This window comes from Oncorhynchus gorbuscha, linkage group LG01 (assembly GCF_021184085.1).
Source record: "Oncorhynchus gorbuscha isolate QuinsamMale2020 ecotype Even-year linkage group LG01, OgorEven_v1.0, whole genome shotgun sequence".
In the NCBI taxonomy this organism is placed as follows: domain Eukaryota; kingdom Metazoa; phylum Chordata; class Actinopteri; order Salmoniformes; family Salmonidae; genus Oncorhynchus; species Oncorhynchus gorbuscha.
Window position 1 is genome coordinate 66416681 of NC_060173.1, and position 16724 is coordinate 66433404.

The window sequence follows — 16724 nt, forward strand, 5'->3', positions numbered from 1 at the left end:
AAGGCACTGTATGCTGCTGCCAAAATCTAAATCACACCAAGACTCATGTCTGAATGTATTGTGAGCCATAACCAATCAGATCTGCAATAGGCCTATATGCAAATAGAACATTTCCATATATGGATCTGTGCCGTTCACGTTGAATTTGACTGTGTTTACAGCATGAGCGGTCGTGAGTAGATACACATATTTTGAGATCAAAGCGAGAGCTACATGTAGCGACGTGTGCACATTTGTTCATATCCTTTGCTACAGTGCCTTGCAAAAGTATTCATCCCCCTTGGAGTTCCTATTTTGTTACATTACAACCTGTAATTTAAATGTATTTTTATTTAGATTTCATGTAATGGACATATACAAAATAGTCCAAATCGGTGAAGTGAAATGATTTTTTTTATTGTTTCAAGAAATTCTACAAAATTAAAAACGGAAAAGTGGTGCGTGCATATGAATTCACCCACTTTGCTATGAAGCCCCTAAATAAGATCTGGTGCAACCAATTATCTTCAGAAGTCATATAATTTGCCAATGTCCAGCTGTGTGCAATCCAAGTGTCACATTTAAAAACCTGTTCTTAAAGACCCCAGAGTCTGCAACACCACTAAGCAAGGGGCACCACTAAGAAAGCCGCACCATGAAGACCAAGGAGCTCTCCAAACAGATCAGGGACAAAGTTGTGGAGAGTAAAGATCAGGGTTGGGTTATAAAAAAATATCCAAAACTTTCTACATCCCACGGAGCACCATTAAAAAGACCAAAGATGAACCTGAAGGAGCTCAAAGTTCCACAAGTTTAAGCAGTACACTTCTCAGAGCTAGGATTTACCGGAAGAGTGGCCAGAAAAAAAGTCATTGCCTAAAGAAAGAAATTAGCAAACACATTTGGTGTTTGCTAAAAGGCATGTGGGAGACTCCCCAAACATATGGAAGAAGGTACTCAGGTCAGATGACACTAAAATTAAGCGTTTTGGCATGGTGGTGGCAGCATCATGCTGTGGGGATGTTTTTCCATCGGCAGGGACTGGGAAACTGATCAGAATTTAAGAAATGATGGATGACGCTAAATACAGGGAAATTCTTGAGGGAAACCTGTTTCAGTCTTCAAAGAGATTTTAGACTGGGACAAAGGTTCACCTTCCAGCAGGACAATAAGCATACTGCTAAAGCAACACTTGAGTGGTTAAGGGGTCAAATCCCAGGCCTCAATCCAATTATTTATATATTGCTGTACACAAGAGGAACCCATCCAACTTGAAAGAGTTGGAGCAGTTTTGCCTTGAAGATTGGGCAAAAATCCCAGTGGCTAGATGTGCCAAGCTTATAGAGACATAACCCAAGATACTAGCAGCTGTAATTGCTGCAATAGGTGGCTCTACGACATATTGACTTTGGGGGGGAGGTGAATAGTTATGCAGGTTTTGTTGTCTTATTTCTTGTTTGTTTCACCCCAAAAATATATTTTGCATCTTCAAAGTGGTAGGTATGTTAAGCAACTCAAATTATACAAAACCCCCAAAAATCTATTTTAATTCAGGGTTGCAAGGCAACAAAATAGGAAAATTCCAAGGGGGGTGAATACTTTCGCAAGCCACTGTAGTTAGTGAGTTATTAGCCCTGTTATAGATCATTTGTAGTTAGCAATGGGGGAGTGATTATTTCCTGCAACAGCACAGGTAAAGAGTTTTTTGTCTTAAAGGGGCAGTGTGGTATTTTGAGACTGGCAGTGAATAAGCTAAGTAGCCAATATACAGAGGGTAGCATCATTTGTCTGGCTTTCTGTAATAATGACATGGTAATAATGATGCCTTTTATTTAGAAAAGTACTTTCTTTTATCAAACAACATATTCATTCACCTCCTGGGTGGATAAACAGGCTAACAGGACTTTCGAAAGTATCATGGAATGTAGGCCAACATTGAACATTGGCTGCTACTGTAGGCTGAATGATAGAACAGCTATTCCATTGTTAAAACATTATGGGATGACCCTCCTGAGTGGCGCAGTGGTCAAGGCATTGCTACTAGAGATTCTGGGTTTGAGTCCAGGTTATGTCGCAGCCAGCCGTGACAGGGAGGCCCATGGGGCAGTGCACAATTGGCCCAGCATCGTCCGGGTTAGGGAGGGTTTGGTCGGCAGGGATATCCTTGTCTCATCGTGCACTAGCGACTCCTGTGGCGGGCCGGGCGCAGTGCACGCTGACACGGTCGCCAGGTGTATGGTGTTTCCTCCCACACATTGGTATGGCTGGCTTCCGGGTTGGATGGGCATTGTGTCAAGAAGTAGTGTGGCTTGGTTGGGTTGTGTTTCGGAGGACGCATGCCTCTCGACCTTCGCCTCTCCCGAGTCCGTACGGGAGTTGCAGCGAAGAGACAAGACTGTAACTACTACCAATTGGATACCATGAAATTGGGGAGAAAAAAGGGGTAAAAAATAAATAAAATCATGGGATGAACTTTCTCCATTGTTTTTGATGCTACGCCACTCTGGTAGGCTTACTGTACATTATGATCACATAGCCACAGTAGCCTACTTGACCCCTGTTAAAACTGCAACTTTAACTGGTACAGCCTCAGTGTTCACAGTAAGACTAGCCTAGTTAAGTAAAGGATAAATATAAAATAAATAAAATAAAGAAATTTGGTTCCAGGTAGAACTCTTTTGGGTTCCATGTCGAACCCTCTATGAAAAGGGTTCTACATGGAACTCAACAGGGTTCTACCTGGAACCAAAAATGGTAATCAAAGGTTATTCTATGGGGACAGCAGAAGAACGCTTTAAGGTTCTAGATAGCACCTTTTTTCTGAGTGTATGCGTCTCTAGGCTAGGTCATTATGAAGAGAAGCTGTGACTACTGTTGTCTCTGTATCGCAGGGCTTAGAAGATTCATGCACACTTGGCTTTTCCTTGTGTTTGCCAGTGATAAGTCATCCAGTCACCATTCTGGCAGACCTGGGTTGAAATACTATTTGACATCTTTCAAATACTTTGAGCATTTGCTCTAGCCTGTCTACAGTGCCAGATGGGCGGTGTTTACCATTTTGTAACTATTATATTGGTCCCTTAAGCCAAACAAGTTCAATCAAGCACAGACAGAGTATCTGAAATGATTTCAAACAGTATTTGAACTCAGTTCTGCATTCTAGTAGCCCATCATGGAAATGCCATGGCTGAAGGACATATGCCAAATTGGCTGAGCTCAGGAATTTATTGGATCTCTGAGAATGTGTTTACAAACACAGTAATCTTATGCCTTGTAGGCTGCTGACCAACCCGAGATTCACACACACGCACACATCCCCCAAGCAGTGGATAACTTGTCAGAGCACAACCATTCACACCAAGGGTCTCATTTTTGCACCATTCACACAGAGCTGGTGTTGTCGACCCATTACTGTCCATTACTGGCGGCAGGGTAGCCTAGTGCTTAGAGTGTTGGAGTAGTAACCGGAAGGTTGCAAGTTCAAATCCCCTGAGCTGACAAGGTACAAATCTGTCGTTCTGCCCCTGAACAAGCAGTTAACCCACTGTTCCTAGGCTGTCATGCTGCGGCTATTTAGGGACAGAAAGAGCTATATAAAAGGTTGTCACCAAAAAAAAGGGCCCCAAAAAAGCTATCGCTTCGGGCTGGCATAGATGGCCCATGATTGGAAAGGTATCCAACATTAACATAATGATGAAGGTGAATGCAGTCATATGCCCTTAGTTGAGTTCTTTTTACAGTCCTAAGTGCCCTCAGACAGTGCACTGGCAGCAACTGCAGCCAATTCACATCGGACGGCAGCTGAATGATCCACAGATTACAGATTACAGAAGGAAAAGTGTGCGTGAGGATATTAAGAACAATTGAAATGTATTGGTATATAGGGTGGTTACACAATAATGGGGCAAAATTCAGGAGTTGGGGAATTCATACTTTTCTTGAAGTGTAAAAATTAAGACATTTAAGGAAATAATCATATATTTTAGAAGGTCAAACACTCTCACCCCAATCAGATGTGATTTCTGTTTAAGTCTGAGCAAGTCATTACAATTCCCACTAATCATGGACTGACGCCATCCTGACCAGCTGCCATTTTCCCCCTTTTCTTTTTTGGTGTGGTCAGAAACAGCTTTGATTTCAATGTCCACAGACGTTGATATTTGGTCCTGACCTAATCAAATCTGAACCAATCATAGATTACATTTGACGTATTATGGACGGTTAATTTTTGACGCCATTAATTCTGCGTGGTTAGAGGGTTAAAAAAGAAATGACACAAAGGGTTACGCTTAGGTATTAATTCCAAGTGGTTAAGTCCAAACTACCATCAGGTATTGTCAGTATTCTCGCAGGTTACTAGAGCATCGAGGACTACTGTAGCACAGCGGTCTCAGCAGTGCTCTCTGGCTCTGAGCATCACAAGTTCACTCCCAGTGATGGACAGTTGCTTTTCCTTTTTGTGGTGAGCGCAGAGAAAGGCATATCACAGTTCTCGGGACCACAGAGTACATCACAGTACTGTACATTACGGTGATGAAAAATGTATTGCATTACAATACAATAGAATAATATACTGTATTGATCCCTACTTTACTCTACTCCAGGCTTTCTCAAACTTGTTTTGTGCCAGGGACCAGCAAGGCATGACCTTCATCCTCTATGGACCGCTTTGGTAAAAAATAACTGACAATCAGGTTTTCTTAAAAAATACAAATAAATTTACTCCGACATTCTACTTTATGTATTAGACTGTCTATCTATCTGTCGGTCTGTCTGTTGAACTCATGGTCGGTCTGTCAGTGTAACAAAAACTATAACAACAACTGAATCTTTATGAACAAATAATCTTTAATTCTTTCAATATATATATTATTTAAAAAAATGGAATAGTACATGATTGACTCACACAATCAATGAGATGGGTGTGCCTGTCTCTTGGACACCATCAGGTCAAATCTCGGAGAGGAGGAGAGAGACACTCTCAAGGTGTTTTCAGCAGCCAGTCTGCTGCAATATTTAGATTATGTTGCAGCAAGAAAGGAGAAGCTGGTCTCACATAGAGTAAGTAGGTAGATTGAAAAGATATTAACAATATCTCCGATGCTGAACAGCCAGAATGTGGAAAGCTTGTCTCATTAAAACATGGTCACAGACCATGGTCATAGTTCATTCTCAAGAACCAGCCTGGTCTCATAGACTAAACGTAACATAGTAAATATAAATCGGCATCACTCAAATTAGTATGATACAGTATGTTACATTTGGTATGGTTACATAAGACAGATGGTTACTTAAGGCAAAAACAAAAGTAGGGTGGTTGGTCAAAGTGGAGGGGTTGGATTAAAACAAACGTCTAGCAACCCAAAGGTTGCAAATTTGAATCTCATCACCGACATCTTTATCATATTAGCTAATTAGCAACCTTAACTACTTTGTAGCTATTTTGCAACAACTAAGAATGTTAGCTAACCCTCCCCATAACCATAACCATTTCAGCAAACCTTTCCTCTAACCCTAACACTTTTAGATAACCCTTATCTTAACCCTTTAACCTAAATTCTAAACTAAACCCTAACCCCTAGTCTAGCTTATATTAGCCAACTAGCTGACGTTCACTACCTAGCTAGAATTCGTAACATATCATACATTTTGTAATTATGGAAAGTATTTTATGTTTTTCAAATCCGTAACACATAATATGAATTGTAATTTATAACATATCACACGGAATGGGTAATCCACAAATTAAATTAATACATTTACATTACATTTAAGTCATTTAGCAGACGCTCTTATCCAGAGCGACTTACAAATTGGTGCATTCATATCATATGAAACATAACATATCACACTAAATGGTTGTCTCAGATTAACATACAAAATAATGAAAAATGCACTGAGACCAGGTTGCAAGAACAAGATGAAAGTCTCTTCTGTGCTAGTTAATTACAGTTGAAGTCGGAAGTTTACATACACTTAGGTTGGAGTCATTGAAACTTGATTGTCAATAACTCCACAAATTTCTTGTCAACAAACAAAGTTCGGCAAATCGGATAGGACATCTACTTTGTGCATGACACAAGTCATTTTTTCCAACAATTGTTTACAGACAGATTATTTCACTTAATTCACTGTATCACAATTCCAGTGGATCAGAAGTTTACATACACTAAGTTGACTGTGCCTTTAAACAGCTTGGAAGATTCCAGAAAATTATGTCATGGCTTTAGAAACTTCTGATAGGCTAATTGACATAATTCAAGTCATTTGTAGGTTTACCTGTGGATGTATTTCAAGACCTACCTTCAAACTCAGTGCATCTTTGCTTGACATCACAGGAAAATCTAAAGAAATCAGCCAAGACCTCAGAGAAATAGGTAGCAATTTCCAAACACCTGAAGGTACCACGTTCATCAGTACAAACAATAGTCCACAAGTAGAGACACCATGGGACCACACATCCGTCATACCGCTCAGGAAGGAGACTACGGTTTGCAACTGCACATGGGTACAAAGACTGTACTTTTTGGAGGAATTTCCTCTGGTCTGTTGAAACAAAAATAGAACTGTTTGTCCATAATGACCATCATTATGTTTGGAGGAAAAAGGGGGAGGCTTGCAAGCCGAAGAACACCATCCCAACTGTGAAGCACGGGGATGGCAGCATCATGTTGTGAGGGTGCTTTGCTGCAGGTGCACTTCACAAAATAGATTGCATCATGACAAAGGAAAATTACATGGATATATTGAAGCAACATCTCAACACATCAGTTAAAGCTTGGTTGCAAATGGGTCTTCCAAATGGACAATGACCCCAAGCATATTTCCAAAGTTGTGGGAAAATGGCTTAAGGACAAGACAGTCAAGGTATTGTGGGAGGAACTGAAAAAGTGTATGTGAACAAGGAGGCCTACAAACCTGACTCAGTTACACCAGCTCTGTCAGGAGGAATGGGCCAAAATCCACCCAATTTATTGTGGGAAGCTTGTGGAAGGCTACCCAAAATGTTTGACCCAAATTAAACAATTTAAAGGCAATGCTACCAAATACTAATTGAGTATATGTAAACTTCTGACCCATTGGGAATACGATGAAAAAAATAAAACCTGAAATAAATCCTTCTCTCTACTATTATTCTGACATGTCACATTCTTAAAATAAAGTGGTGATCCTAACTGACTTAAGACAGGGAATTTTTACTAGGATTAGGAATTGTGTCAGGAATTGTGAAACTGAGTTTAAATGTATTTGGCGAAGGTGTATGTAATCTTCCGACTTCAACTGTACACATCCACTGCTTTCCTCAGGTGTGGGGCAGATTGTGATAGAAAGTAATCCTCAAATTTGAGGAAAAGTTTGTCTCAGATGTGACCCAATCAATTTACGCATGTGATCCATGTCCACATCACCCTCGTCAGCCAGAGTTGAGAATAGGGGGAACATGCCTCTATCTACTAGGTCTCTCCAGGCGCCACAATTTATGCTTGAAATTGCCAATTTGATAGTTTTTGGGGAAAATGTCATTTGCATGTCCCTGCATAGTTAGGTTGAGTTGGTTGAAATGGTCGAAATTTTCAAGTATATCAGAGAAGTATGCCAGTTTCAGAAATCATTCATCATCTTGCATGCAGGTGCAGAGCTAGATCTTATTTCTTTTGGGTTAGAAATGCCTGGATTTCACGCCTCAGTACATAAACCCTGTTGATCAATTTCCACCTGGAAAACCTGTGCACATCTGCATGTAAAAGCAGGTGACAGTGGTCTAATCAAATGTATTAGTCACATGCGCCCGAATACAACAGGTGGAATGTGGACTGCTTACTTACGATGCAGTCAACAGTCAACAATGCAGTTTAAAAAAATACAGATAAAAATAAGAAATAAAGCAACAAGTAATTAAAGAGTAGAAGTAAAATAACAGCGAGACTATATACAGGGGGGTACCGGTACAGAGTCAATGTGTGGGGACACCAGAAACTAGTGTCATGCCTACTCCAATTCCCTTTCTCCAGCTTTCGAGGCAGCTGGTCTACTAACCTCCGGTCCTGGCAAGCCACATAACAATACACCTGGCAACCATCATTACGCACACCTGCTACCCATTGTTATGCACACCTGGACTTCATCATTACCTTGATTACTCTCCCTTTATTGAGAAATCAGTAGCCTCTGTTTTCAGGCAGTATTGGTTTTGTTCACATTCAGTACTCTTCTCCTGTTTTGTTTAGCTGCTTATTTTCTGTATTAAACAGCATGCTACCAGGAACAAAAGCGCGTCCATCAGATAATGTGTGTGCAGAACCTGAATGACTAAATAGAACGCCATACTAAATCAGAGGGATTAATATAAATGGTGCAATATCAGCTGATGCCAATACTCAGGTTTCCTGTCTTGATTTAATTAAGCATTTCATTGCTGAAGCATGGAAGAATTTATACCTACAAGCATGAAGCTAAAGAGGAGGAAATTCTGAAGAGAGAAAATAAAGTACCTGAAACTCAAAGTAGGTAATGTGAAGACATACTTACAGTGGAGTTTCTTTTGTTACACAGGAATTTTTATCCTCTAGTTTAGCACGTATCTCTTTCAAAAGGTTAAAATCAGGGTGAGCTAAAGGCTGAAATGCACTTTAAAGAAACACAAAGTAAATCTGGGCCAAAGTCCTGGAAAACACAGTTTCCATTCTGGCTCTCACTGTTCATGGAAAAAAGTTGCCGTCTTAATTTCTGGACCCAGTTTCCATCCAATCCCACAAAATCTGATCCACAATTCCATTTAAATGAATTGTAATTGTAAAATAGGCTAAAAGACTCCCTTTCACAGAGACCTAAAACCTAGGTCAGCAGAGTTTTGAATCTAAGCCATCCACAATACCCGGCAATAAGGAAAGCATAAACACTACCTCTCTTTAAAAAATGCAACACTGAGCGTTGAGGGCAGTATCTGGACGACTTGTTTACACTCAACTTTGCATACTGTTTATCCAGACCCCACTGCATAGTTGACAGTGTTGTCTAACACTCAGTGTTGATCATGTCAATGCTGGTGAACTGGTCAGGTCCTCAAATTAAATCCCATTTTGTGGTTGCATAAACATATTTAGCAGATGTTATTGTGGGTGTAGTGAAAAACTTGTGTTCCTAGCTCCGACAGTGCAGTAATATCTAACAATGCACAATAAATATGAATCTAAAAAAGTAAACAAATGGAATTAAGAAATATTAGGATGACCAATGTCGGAGTCCGGAGTATGTGTGTGTGTATATATATATACACTGCTCAAAAAAAATTAAGGGAACACTTAAACAACACAATGTAACTCCAAGTCAATCACACTTCTGTGAAATCAAACTGTCCACTTAGGAAGCAACACTGATTGACAATAAATTTCACATGCTGTTGTGCAAATGGAATAGACAACAGGTGGAAATTATAGGCAGTTAGCAAGACACCCCAATAAAGGAGTGGTTATGCAGGTGGTGACCAGACCACTTCTCAGTTCCTATGCTTCCTGGCTGATGCTTTGGTCACTTTTGAATGCTGGCGGTGCTTTCACTCTAGTTGTAGCATGAGACGAAGTCTACAACACAAACAAGTGGCTCAGGTAGTGCAGCTCATCCAGGATGGCACATCAATGCGAGCTGTGGCAAGAAGGTTTGCTCTGTCTGTCAGCATAGTGTCCAGAGCATGGAGGCGCTACCGAGAGACAGGCCAGTACATCAGGAGACGTGGATGAGGCCGTAGGAGGGCAACAACCCAGCAGCAGGACCGCTACCTCCACCTTTGTGCAAGGAGGATCAGGAGGAGCACTGCCAGAGCCCTGCAAAATGACCTCCAGCAGCCCACAAATGTACATGTGTCTGCTCAAACGGTCAGAAACAGACTCCATGAGGGTGGTATGAGGGCCTGACGTCCACAGGTGGGGATTGTACTTACAGAGAACACCAAGATTGGACAATTCGCCACTGGCGCCCTGTGCTCTTCACAGAGGAAAGCAGGTTCACACTGAGCACGTGACAGACGTGACAGAGTCTGGAGACGCCGTGGAGAACATTCTGCTGCCTGCAACATCCTCCAGCTTGACTGGTTTGGCGGTGGGTCAGTCATGGTGTGGGGTGGCATTTCTTTGGGGGGCCGCACAGCCCTCCATGTGCTCGCCAGATGTAGCCTGACTGCAATTAGGTACCGGGATGAGATCCTCAGACCCCTTGTGAGACCAAATGCTGGTGCGGTTGGCCCTGGGTTCCTCCTAATGCAAGACAATGCTAGACCTCATGTGGCTGGATTGTGTCAGCAGTTCCTGCAAGAGGAAGGCATTGATGCTATGGACTGGCTCGCCCGTTCCCCAGACCTGAATCCAATTGAGCACATCTGGGACATCATGTCTTGCTCCATCCACCAACATCACGTTGCACCACAGACTGTCCAGGAGTGATTTCCATTGATAATTTTTGTGTGATTTTGTTGTCAGCACATTGAACTATGTAAAGAAAAGTATTTAATAAGAATATTTCATTCATTCAGATCTAGGATGTGTTATTTTAGTGTTCCCTTTATTTTCTTGGAGCAGTGTATATATATATATATATATATATATATATATATATATATATATATATATATATATATATATATATATATACAGTACCAGTAAAAAACTTGGACACACCTACTCATTCAAGGGTTTTTAAAGAATAATCAAAACTATGAAATAACACATAGAATCATCTAGTAAACAAAAAAGTGTAAAACAAATAAAAAAATATTTAATATTTTAGATATTTCAAAGTAGTGTCATGACGTGGCCCTTTTTGGGTATAGCTCGTGGCTTCCCCCCCTCTCTCTCTCTCCTACACCCAGGTTCTGTTATCTCAGGTCATACATTTATTTCTGGAGAAGACTCTCTCCCCCTGGCCATGCAGAAAGAGACACATAGAGAGAACAAAGGATTTGACATGGTGAACTCCTAAATCCACAAAATAGGGATTTGATACAAAATGACCACTTGTGAGAAGGTGGGAACCTTCTCTAACCACCCAAGACTTCAGGGAAGCAGAGAGAGAGACGCAATGAAGAACGGACTCTCCGCAGACTGACGATTCCAACAGAGATCACAACGACACACTGGGCGTAAATATATATTGATAGCAAATATTCCAGAATGAGTGAGCGTTCATGTGCAAAGGATTAGCATTTCAATTAATATACAGTTGAAGTCGGAAAATTACATACACCTTACCCAAATACATTTAAATCCGTTTTTCACATTCCCAGTGGGTCAGAAGTTTACATACACTCAATTAGTATTTGGTAGCATTGCCTTTAAATTGTTTAACTTGGGTCAAACGTTTCGGGTAGCATTCCACAAGCTTACCACAAGTTGGGTGAATTTTGGCCCATTCCTCCTGACAGAGCTGGTGTAACTGAATCATGTCTGTAGGCCTACTTGCTCACACACACTTCTTCAGTTCTGCCCACAAATGTTCTATAGGATAGAGGTCAGGGCTTTGTGATGACCACTCCAATACCTTGACTTTGTTGTCCTTAAGCCATTTTGCCAAAACTTTGGAAGTATGCTTGGGGTCATTGACCATTTGGAAGACCCATTTGCGACCAAGCTTTAACTTCCTGACTGAATTCTTGAGATGTTGAATCAATATATCCACGTAATTTTACTTCCTCGTCTATTTTGTGAAGTGCAGCAAAGAACCCCCACAACATGATGCTGCCATCCCCGTGCTTCATGGTTGGGATGGTGTTCTTCGGCTTGCAAGCCTCCCCCTTTTCCTCCAAACATAACGATGGTCATCATGGCCTAACAGTTATATTTTTGTTTCATCAGACCAGAGAACATTTCTACAAAAAGCACGATCTTTGTCCCCATTGTGCAGTTGCAAACCATAGACTGGCTTTTTATACCGGTTTTGGAGCAGTGGCTTCTTCCTTGCTGAGCGGACTTTCAGGTTATGTAGATATAGGACTTGTTTTACTCTGAATATAGATACTTTTGTACCTGTTTCCTCCAGCATCTTCACAAGGTCCTTTATGGTTGTTCTGGGATTGATTTGCAATTTTCGCACCAAAGTACATTCATCTCTAGGAGACTGAATCAAATCAAATCAAATGTATTTATATAGCCCTTCTTATTTTACGGCTTGCGTCAGTTATTTGATGTGGAATAGTGTCATGTTTTGTCATTGGTTATCATGTCTTGTCTCTGTGCTTCCCTTCTATTTGTTTCCCTCTGCTGGTCGTATTAGGTTCTTTCCCTCTTTCTATCCCTCTCTTCCCCTCCCTCTCTCCCTCTCTCGCTCTCTCTCCCTATCGTTCCGTTCCTGCTCCCAGCTGTTCCTCATTCTCCTAACTACCTCATTTACTCTTTTCACACCTGTCCCCTATTTTGCCCTCTGATTAGAGCCCCTATTTCTCCCTCTGTTTTCCGCTTCTGTCCTTGTCGGATCCTTGTATGATGTTCGCTGTTCTGTGTCCTTGTCTCGCCCTGTCGTGTTTTACCTTCTTCAGATGCTGCGTGTGAGCAGGTGTCTAGGTCTGCTACGGCCGGTGCCTTCCCGAAGCAACCTGCAGTCTATGGTCGAGTCTCCAGTCTGTCCTCTCTACTGACGAGTGGATTTCAGTTTTCCTGTTTTGTTTTCACCTTGATATTATCCAGGATTATCACTTTTGTCAAATACTGGAATAAAGACTCAGTTTTCGTTAAGTCGCTTTTGGGTCCTCATTCACCAGCATAACAGAAGGATCCGACCAAGAATGGACCCAGCGACTACGGATTCTCGCAACACTGCCGTCGAGATCCAGGGAGCAATGCTCGGCAGACACGAGCAGGAATTGTCTGCTGCTCGTCATGCCGTTGAGACCCTGGCCGCTCAGGTTTCCGACCTCTCAGGACAGTTTCAGAGTCTTCGTCTCGTGCCACCAGCTACTTCCTGGTCTTCCGAGTCTCCGGAACCTAGGGTTAATAACCCACCATGTTACTCTGGGCAGCCCACTGAGTGCCGCTCCTTTCTCACCCAGTGTGATATTGTGTTCTCTCTCCAACCCAACACATACTCAAGAGAGAGAGCTCGGATTGCTTACGTCATTTCACTCCTTACTGGTCGGGCTCGAGAGTGGGGCACAGCTATCTGGGAGGCAAGGGCTGAGTGTTCTAACAATTATCTGAACTTTAAAGAGGAGATGATACGGGTTTTTGATCGTTCAGTTTTTGGTAGGGAGGCTTCTAGGGCCCTGGCTTCCCTATGTCAAGGTGATCGATCCATAACGGATTACTCTATAGAGTTTCGCACTCTTGCTGCCTCTAGTGACTGGAACGAGCCGGCGTTGCTCGCTCGTTTTCTGGAGGGACTCCACGCTGAGGTTAAGGATGAGATTCTCTCCCGGGAGGTTCCTTCCTGCGTGGACTCTTTGATTGCACTCGCCATCCGCATAGAACGACGGGTAGATCTTCATCACCGAGCTCGTGGAAGAGAGCTCGCGTTAACGGTGTTCCCCCTCTCCGCATCTCAACCATCGCCTCCCTCCGGCTCAGAGACTGAGCCCATGCAGCTGGGAGGTATTCGCATCTCGACTAAGGAGAGGGAACGGAGGATCACCAACCGCCTTTGCCTCTATTGCGGTTCTGCTGGACATTTTGTCATTTCATGTCCAGTAAAAGCCAGAGCTCATCAGTAAGCGGAGGGCTACTGGTGAGTGCTACTACTCAGGTCTCTCCATCAAGATCCTGTACTACCTTGTCGGTCCATCTACGCTGGACCGGTTCGGCTGCTTCCTGCAGTGCCTTGATAGACTCTGGGGCTGAGGGTTGTTTTATGGACGAAGCATGGGCTCGGAAACATGACATTCCTCTCAGACAGTTAGGGAAGCCCACGCCCATGTTCGCCTTAGATGGTAGTCTTCTCCCCAGTATCAGATGTGAGACACTACCTTTAACCCTCACAGTATCTGGTAACCACAGTGAGACCATTTCTTTTTTGATTTTTCGTTCACCTTTTACACCTGTTGTTTTGGGTCATCCCTGGCTAGTATGTCATAATCCTTCTATTAATTGGTCTAGTAATTCTATCCTATCCTGGAACGTTTCTTGTCATGTGAAATGTTTAATGTCTGCTATCCCTCCTGTTTCTTCTGTCCCCTCTTCTCAGGAGGAACCTGGTGATTTGACAGGAGTGCCGGAGGAATATCATGATCTGCGCACGGTCTTCAGTCGGTCCAGAGCCAACTCCCTTCCTCCTCACCGGTCGTATGATTGTTGTATTGATCTCCTTCCGGGGACCACTCCCCCTCGGGGTAGACTATACTCTCTGTCGGCTCCCGAACTTAAGGCTCTCGAGGATTATTTGTCTGTTTCTCTCGACACCGGTACCGTGGTGCCTTCTTCCTCTCCCGCCGGAGCGGGGTTTTTTTTTGTTAAGAAGAAGGACGGTACTCTGCGCCCCTGCGTGGATTATCGAGGGCTGAATGACATAACGGTTAAGAATCGTTATCCGCTTCCCCTTATGCCGTCAGCCTTCGAGATTCTGCAGGGAGCCAGGTTCTTTACTAAGTTGGACCTTCGTAACGCTTACCATCTCGTGCGCATCAGAGAGGGGGACGAGTGGAAAACGGCGTTTAACACTCCGTTAGGGCATTTTGAATACCGGGTTCTGCCGTTCCGTCTCGCTAATGCTCCAGCTGTCTTTCAGGCATTAGTTAATGATGTACTGAGAGACATGCTGAACATCTTTGTTTTCGTCTACCTTGACGATATCCTGATTTTTTCACCGTCACTCGAGATTCATGTTCAGCACATTCGACGTGTACTCCAGCGCCTTTTAGAGAATTGTCTCTACGTGAAGGCTGAGAAGTGCGCCTTTCATGTCACCTCTGTCACATTTCTCGGTTCTGTTATTTCCGCTGAAGGCATTCAGATGGATCCCGCTAAGGTCCAGGCTGTCAGTGATTGGCCCGTTCCTAAGTCACGTGTCGAGTTGCAGCGCTTTCTAGGTTTCGCTAATTTCTATCGGCGTTTCATTCGTAATTTCGGTCAAGTTGCTGCCCCTCTCACAGCTCTTACTTCTGTCAAGACGTGCTTTAAGTGGTCCGGTTCCGCCCAGGGAGCTTTTGATCTCCTCAAGAAGCGTTTTACATCCGCTCCTATCCTTGTTACTCCTGACGTCACTAAACAATTCATTGTCGAGGTTGACGCTTCAGAGGTGGGCGTGGGAGCCATTCTATCCCAGCACTTCCATTCTGACGATAAGGTCCATCCTTGCGCTTATTTTTCTCATCGCCTGTCGCCATCGGAACGCAACTATGATGTGGGTTTTTGCGAACTGCTCGCCATCCGCTTAGCCCTAGGCGAATGGCGACAGTCGGGTTGGAGGGGGCGACCGTTCCTTTTGTCGTTTGGACTGACCATAAGAACCTTGAGTACATCCGTTCTGCCAAACGACTTAATGCACGTCAAGCTCGTTGGGCGTTGTTTTTCGCTCGTTTCGAGTTCGTGATTTCTTATCGCCCGGGTAATAAGAACACCAAGCCTGATGCCTTATCCCGTCTCTTTAGTTCTTCTGTGGCTTCTACCGACCCCGAGGGGATTCTCCCTGAAGGACGTGTTGTCGGGTTGACTGTCTGGGGAATTGAGAGACAGGTAAAGCAAGCACTCACTCACACTGCGTCGCCGCGCGCTTGTCCTAGTAACCTTCTTTTCGTTCCTGTCTCTACTCGTCTGGCTGTTCTTCAGTGGGCTCACTCTGCCAAGTTAGCTGGCCACCCCGGCGTTCGGGGTACGCTTGCTTCTATTCGCCAGCGGTTTTGGTGGCCTACTCAGGAGCGTGACACGCGCCGTTTCGTGGCTGCTTGTTCGGACTGCGCGCAGACTAAGTCAGGTAACTCTCCTCCTGCCGGTCGTCTCAGACCGCTTCCCATTCCTTCTCGACCATGGTCTCACATCGCCTTAGACTTTATTACCGGTCTGCCTTCGTCTGCGGGGAAGACTGTGATTCTTACGGTTGTCGATAGGTACTCTAAGGCGGCACATTTCATTCCCCTCGCTAAGCTTCCTTCCGCTAAGGAGACGGCACAAATCATCATTGAGAATGTATTCAGAATTCATGGCCTCCCGTTAGACGCCGTTTCAGACAGAGGTCCGCAATTCACGTCACAGTTTTGGAGGGAGTTCTGTCGTTTGATTGGTGCTTCCGTCAGTCTCTCTTCCGGTTTTCATCCCCAGTCTAACGGTCAAGCAGAAAGGGCCAATCAGACGATTGGTCGCATATTACGCAGTCTTTCTTTTCGAAACCCTGCGTCTTGGGCAGAACAGCTCCCCTGGGCAGAATACGCTCACAACTCGCTTCCTTCGTCTGCTACCGGGCTATCTCCGTTTCAGAGTAGTCTGGGGTACCAGCCTCCTCTGTTCTCATCCCAGCTCGCCGAGTCCAGCGTTCCCTCCGCTCAGGCTTTTGTCCAACGTTGTGAGCGCACCTGGAGGAGGGTCAGGTCTGCACTTTGCCGTTACAGGGCGCAGACTGTGAGAGCCACCAATAAACGTAGGATTAAGAGTCCTAGGTATTGTCGCGGTCAGAGAGTGTGGCTTTCCACTCGTAACCTTCCCCTTACGACAGCTTCTCGCAAGTTGACTCCGCGGTTCATTGGTCCGTTCCGTGTCTCTCAGGTCGTCAATCCTGTCGCTGTGCGACTGCTTCTTCCGCGACATCTTCATCGCGTCCACCCTGTCTTCCATGTCTCC

General features: G+C 43.8%; 1 protein-coding gene across 2 annotated transcripts in view; it reads right to left on the reverse strand.

Moving 5' to 3' along the window:
- The window catches only part of LOC124041178 (collagen alpha-3(VI) chain-like), an 87620-nt gene that overhangs the window by 61152 nt on the left and 9744 nt on the right, over positions 1 to 16724 (reverse strand). The window lies entirely within an intron of this gene.